Source organism: Hordeum vulgare, chromosome 7H (genome assembly GCF_904849725.1).
Source record: "Hordeum vulgare subsp. vulgare chromosome 7H, MorexV3_pseudomolecules_assembly, whole genome shotgun sequence".
NCBI lineage: Eukaryota > Viridiplantae > Streptophyta > Magnoliopsida > Poales > Poaceae > Hordeum > Hordeum vulgare.
In genome coordinates this window covers 304,218,736-304,226,090 of record NC_058524.1, presented here as the reverse complement: position 1 = coordinate 304,226,090, position 7,355 = coordinate 304,218,736, and positions in this window count along the sequence as shown.

Below are 7,355 nucleotides of genomic sequence, written 5' to 3'. Positions count from 1 at the left end.
TGGCGGCGTGAGGGCTTGTGACTCCCTCGTGGCCCATCTGGCCTTCTTCCAAAGCTTCGAGGGTCTCTTTTGGTCCAAAAAGAATCATCATAAAGTTTCATTCCATTTGGACTCCGTCTGAAAATGGGCCAAAAACACGGAAAAAACAGAAACTGGCACTTGGCACTGAGTTAATAGGTTAGTCCCAAAAAAGATATAAAATAGCATATTCATGCATATAAAACATCCAAAGTTTACAAGATAATAGCATGGAACCATCAAAAATTATATATACGTTGGAGACGTATCAAGCATCCCCAAGCTTAACTCTTGCTCGTCATCGAGTAGGGAAGTGATAAAGAATGAATTTCTTGATGTTGCATGATACCTAGCATAGTTTTCCTTCGTAACTTCTCTCACGTGACATGAACGTTCAGATCCGTTAGATTCAAAACAATAGTTTGCTATTGATGTCGAAACAATAATAATTCAAGCAAACTAGCAAGGTAATCATGAACTTTCAAAATAACAAGGCCAAAAGAAAGTTATCCCTACAAAAGCATATAGTCTGGCCATGCTCTATCATCATTGCACCACGAATTTAAATCATGCAAAACCCCGGTATTGGCCAAGTAATTGTTTCACACCTTCACTTTCTCAAACCTTTTCAACTCTCACGCAATACATGAGCGTGAGCCATGGTTTTAGCACCATAAGTGGTGTGGAGTGTGGTGGAGGTTGCAAGACAAAAAAGGAGAAGATGATCACATTAACTAGGCATATCAATAATCTATGGAGATGCTCATCAATATATACCAATGTGAATGAGTAGGGATTGCCATACAAATGACGCACTAGAGTTAAGAGTATGTGAAAGCTCTTAAAGAAAACTAGTGGGTGTGCACCAACTTGCTTGCTCACGAAGACCTAAGGCAATTTTGACGAAGCCTATCATTGGAATATACAAGCCCAGTTATATAATGAAAATTTCCCACTAGCTATATGGTGGTGACAAAATGAGAAACTCTCAATCATGAAGATCATGGTGCTTAATATGCACAAGTGTGGAAAAGTGGTAACATTGTCCCTTCTCTCTTTTTCTCTCAATTTTTTTTGGTGGGCTCTTTGGCCTCTTTTTTTTGGTGGGATTCTTTGGCCTCTTTTATTTCCTCACATGGGACAATGCTCCATCAATGATGATCATCACACTTACAACTCAAAACTTAGAGCAACGATGACTCTATATGGAATGCCTTCGGTAGTATACCGTGGCAATGATCTAGCATGGCATAGACATTAATAGAAACATCATGCTAGCTATCTTACGATCATGCAATAGCAATGTAGACGTGGTGGCACATGTCATGGTGGTACTTGCATGGCAATATATCTCGGAATGACTTTGAAAAAGCCATAGTAGGTAGGTATGGTGGCTGTTTTGAGGGAGGCTAATGGTGGGTTTTGTGCACCGGCGAAAGTTGCACGGCACTAAGAAGATAGTGATGGTGGAAGGTGAAAGTGCATCTAAACCATGGACTCAACATTAGTCATGAAGAACTCATATACTTGTTGCAAAAGTTTTATTAGTAATCAAAACAAAGCATTCAACGCATACTCCTAGGGGAAGGGTTGGTAGGTATAAACCATCGCGCGATCCCGACCGCCACGCAAAGGATGACAATCAATAGACTAATCATGCTCAGATTTCATCACATAGCGGTTCACCATACGTGCATGCTACGGGAATCACTAACTTCAACACAAGTATTTATAGATCCACAACACCTTACTAGCATGACTTCAATATTACCAAAACCACAACTCAAAACTAATTGAGATGAATCAAACTTCTCTAACTATTCAATGCACATGAAGGTGGAAGTTTTCGTATCCCTTTGGATAACTACCCCTTTTGAGACTACTTTCAAAGCATATATCAACTACCAAGTCACGCATCGCTGCGCTCTAAAATATGTAAGTGAAGCACATAGAGCAAAAGTATCTAGCTCAAAAGATATAAGTGAAGCACATGTGAGCTGAATTGCCTAACTCAAAGGATATAAGTGAAGCTCGACAAAATCATGGTGAGTGCATGTCTCTCTCTCTAGGTGTGCAGCAAGGATGATTGTGACACAAAAAAAATAATCCTACGATACAAGACGCTCCAAGCAAAAACACATAACATGTGGTGAATAGAAATATAGCCCCAAGTAACGTTACCGATGGATCGAAGATGAAAGAGGGGATGCCTTCCCGGGGCATCCCCAAGCTTAGGCCTTTACGGCATCCTTGAATCTCTTGGGGTGCCTTGGGCATCCCCAAGCTTGAGCTCTTGCCACTCTTTATCTCTTTGTCCATAAGAACTTCACCCAAAACTTGAAAACTTCACAACACGAAACTTAAACAGAAACTCATGATAACATTAGTATGAGAAAGCAAACCACCACTTCCTTAGGTACTGTAGCAAACTTAAAATTTACTTATGTTGATGTTGGGTTACTGTATTTTCAATCTTCCATGGCTAATACCCTCCGATACTATCCATAGTTTCATCAAAATAAGCAACCAACACAACAAAAACAGAATCTGTTAACAGCAAACTAGTCTGTAGCAATCTGTATATTTCGTATACCTCTGGTACTTCAAACATTCTGAAAAATTACGACAGTCTGAAGAATTTGCGTAGCAATCAGCAGCAAAAAGAATCAACTCAAAAGCTCTTACAAAAAAAAAACTTTTCGTGAGCAGAAAGTTTCTGTCTTTTCCAGCATGACCAAACGATCATCCCCAAGACTAATCATAACGGTTTTGCTTGGCACAAACGCAAAAAGAAACACAAAAGACACAATCATAACAGAATTATGATGGTGTGGAGAAAACAAAACAGGAAGCAAAACACAAAGAAAAATTTATTCTTTGGGTTGCCTCCCAACAAGCGCTATCGTTTAACGCCCTTAGCTAGGCATTGATTTCAATGATGCTCACATAAAAGGTAAGGATTGAAATACAACGAGAGCATCATGGAGCAAATGGCTAGCACATTTAAGTCTAACCCACTTCCTATGCATAGGGATTTTGTGATCAAACAATTTATTGGAGCAAGAATCAACTAGCATAGGAAGGCAAAACAAGCATAGCTTCAAAAATTTCAACATATGGAGAGGAAGCTTGATACTATTGCAATAAGTAGAAGCATATGATCCTCTCTCATAGTAATTTTCAGTAGCATCATGAATTAATTCAACAATATAACCAGCAACTAAGGCTTTCTTTTCATGATCTACAAGCATAGGAATTTTACTACTCTCCACATATGGAAATCTATTCTCAAGAATAGTACTGGGAGTATCGTAAAAGACTTGAGCACTACAAATTGTGTCCACAATGAAAAAGCAAGGTTTAGCAAAGGGGTTTTAGAAAGTATGACAAGCTTTATCATCCCTCTTCTTCAAAATAATTTTGATCATTCAAAGTGGAAGAACTAAAAAGATCATCTTCATCAAATATAGCATCCCCAAGCTTGTGGCTTTGCATATTATTACATCATGGGTATTCAAAGAATTCATGCTAAGAACATTGCAATCATGCTCATCATTCACATATTCTATGCCAAGCATTCTATGTAATTCTTCTTTCAGGACTTGAGCACAATTTTCCTTCCCATCATGCTCATGAAAGACATTGAAAAGATGGAGCATATGAGGCATCCTCAATTCCAATTTTTTTTGTAGTTTTCTAGCGAAAGAACAAGAAACAAAAAGATTCGATTGCAAGATATAAAGATATACCTTCAAGCGCTATCCTACCCGGCAACGGCGCCAGAAAAGAGCTTGATGTCTACTACGCAACCTTCTCCTTGTAGACGTTGTTGGGCCTCCAGGTGCAGAGGTTTGTAGGACAGTAGCAATTTTCCCTCAAGTGGGTGACCTAAGGTTTATCAATCCGTGGGAGGCGTAGGATGAAGATGGTCTCTCTCAAGCAACCCTGCAACCAAATAACAAAGGGTCTCTTGTGTCCCCAACACACCCAATACAATGGTAAATTGTATAGGTGCACTAGTTCGGCGAAGAGATGGTGATACAAGTGCAATATGGATGGTAGATATAGGCTTTTGTAATCTCAAATTACAAAAACAGCAAGGTAACAAATGGTAAAAGTGAGCACGAACGGTATTGCAATGCGTGGAAACAAGGCCTAGGGTTAATACTTTCACTAGTGAAGTTATCTCAACAATGATAACATAATTGGATCATATAACTAGCCCTCAACATGCAACAAAGAGTCACTCCAAAGTCACTAATAGCGGAGAACAAACGAAGACATTATTGTCGGGTACGAAACCACCACAAAGTTATTCTTTCTGATCGATCTATTCAAGAGTTCGTACTAGAATAACACCTTAAGATACATATCAACCAAGACCCTAATGTCACCTAGATACTCCATTGTCACCTCAAGTATCCGCGGGTATGATTATACGATATGCATCACACAATCTCAGAATCATCTATTCAACCAACACATAGAACTTCAAAGAGTGCCCCAAAGTTTCTACCAGAGAGTCAAAACGTGTGCCAACCCCTGTGCATAGGTTCCCAATGTCACGAACCCGCAAGTTGATCACCAAAACATACATCAAGTACTCACATGAATCCAACGTGTGACAACCCATATGCATAGGTTCCCAATGTCACAAACCCGCAAGTTGATCACAGCAGATAGACACGTTCAAGGCATACATCAAGTGTCCTCAAAGACTCAATCCGATAAGATAACTCCAAAGGGGAAACTCAATTCGTTGCAAGACGGAGAGGGGGAAGAACATGATAAGATCCAACTATAGTAGCAAAGCCCATGGTACATCGAGATCAAGACATCTCAAGGACACGAGAGAGAGAGATCAAACACATAGCTACTGGTACATACCCTCAGCCTCGAGGGAGAACTACTCCCTCCTCGTCATGGAGATCGTCGGGATGATTAAGATGGCCATCGGAGATGGATTCCCCCTCCGGCAGGGTGCCGGAACGGGCTCCAGATTGGTTTTTGGTGGCTACAGAGGCTTGTGGCGGCAGAACTCCCAATCTAGGTTTCTTTTGGGGGGTTTCTGAATTTATAGGAATTTATGGCGGTGGAATTGCGTTAGTTGGGCCCACGAGGAGGTCACAAGCTTGCTCGCCACCACCGGGGGGGGTGGCGGCATGAGGGCTTGTGACTCCCTCGTGGCCCATCTGGCCTTCTTCCAAAGCTTTGGGGGTCTCTTTTGGTCCCCAAAAAATCATCGTAAAGTTTCATTCCATTTGGACTCCGTCTGAAAATGGGCCAAAAACACGAAAAAAACAGAAACTGGCACTTGGCACTGAGTTAATAGGTTAGTCCCAAAAAAGATATAAAATAACATATTCATGCATATAAAACATCCAAAGTTGACAAGACAATAGCATGGAACCATCAAAAATTATAGATACGTTGGAGACGTATCAGTCATCAAGACTCTTTTCTGGCGCCGTTGCCGGGGAGTGAAGCGCCTTTGGTAAGTGGAAATTGGTAAGGAAATTTTTTTATATTGTGCTGAAATTTATTGTCACTTGTCACTATGGAAACTGTTCCTTTGAGGAGTTTGTTCGGGGTATCTTCACCATGAACAGAAGCACGAGGAGTTGTTCCTCAACCTGAGGTACCTAATGAAAATATCTTTTATGAAATTCCTTCGGGTATGCTTGAAAAACTGCTGGCTAATCCTTCCACACGAGATGGATCTTCACATCCAGACTTGCATCTGATCTATGTAGATGAAGTTTGTGGTTTATTTAAGCTTGCAGGTTTGCCCGAGGATGAGGTAAAGAAGAAAGTCTTTCCTTTATCTTTGAAGGATAAGACGTTGACATGGTATAGGCTATGTGAGATACTGGATCATGGGGCTACAATCGGTTGAAATTGGAATTTCATCAAAAGTTCTATCCTATGCATTTAGTACATCGTGATCGGAACTTTATTTATAACTTTTGGCCTCATGACAGGGAAAGCATAGCTCAAGCTTGGGGGAGGCTTAAATCAATGCTATACTCATGCCCCAATCATGAGCTCTCGAGAGAAATCATCACTCAAAACTTTTATGCTCGGCTTTCTCATGAAGATCGTACCATGCTTGACACTTCTTGTATCGGTTCTTTTATGAAGAAGGATATTGATCACAAGTGGAATTTATTGGAGAGAATCAAACGCAACTCTGAAGATTGGGAGCTGGAGGAAGGTAAGGAGTCAGGTATGAATTTCCAGTTTGATTGCGTTAAATCTTTTGTTGAGACAAACACTTCTAGAGATTTTAGCGCTAAGTATGGACTTGCCTCTGAGATAGTAGCTTCTCTATGTGAATCTTTTGCTGCTCATGTTGATCTTCCCAAAGAGAAGTGGTTTAAATATCATCCTCCTGTAGAAAGCAACGTAGCCAAAACCAATCTAGTTGAGGAGAAAGTCATTGCTTTTAGTGATCCTGTTGTTCCTTGTGCTTACACTGAGAAACCACCATACCCTGCTAGGATAAAGGATTATTCTAAAGCTCCAACTGTGATACGTAGGGGTTACATTAGACCACTTGCACCCCCTGAGGAGATTAGAGTTGAACCTAGTGTTGCTATTATCAAAGATCTCTTAGCCGAAGACATAGATGGGCATGTTATCAAATTCTGTGAGGACTCCGCTAGAATTGCTAAACCTCACGCGAAAGACAAACACGGACCTGTAGTTGGCCTGCCCGTTGTTTCTGTTAAGATAGGAGATCACTGTTACCATGGTTTATGTGATATGGGATCTAGTGTTAGTGCAATACCCCGTTCTCTATATGATGCACCTACTGAGTTAGAACCCATTGATGTCACTATTACGCTAGCTAATAGAGACATTATCTGCCCTCTGGGAATTGTGAGAGACGTAGAAGTCCTGTGTGGTAAGACGAAGTATCCTACTGATTTCCTCGTCCTTGGTACTGCACAAGATAGCTTTTGTCCCATCATATTTGGTAGACCCTTTCTCAACACTGTCAATGCTCACATTGATTGCATTAAGTAGATTGTCACAGTAAGTTTCGAGGGTGTGTCTCATGAATTTAACTTCTCCAAGTTTGGAAGACAACCTCATGAAAGAGAGTCGTCTGGTAGAGATGAAATTATTGCTCTTGCCTCTATTGTAGTACCTCCTACGGATCCTTTAGAGCAATATATTCTTGAGCATGAAAATGATATGCATATGGAGGAGAGATATGAGATAGATAAAATTCTCTTAGAACAATATCCTATTCTCAAGAATAATCTGCCTGTTGAACTGCTTGGGGATCCTCCCCCACCAAAGGGTGATCCTGTGTTCGAGCTTAAACAGTT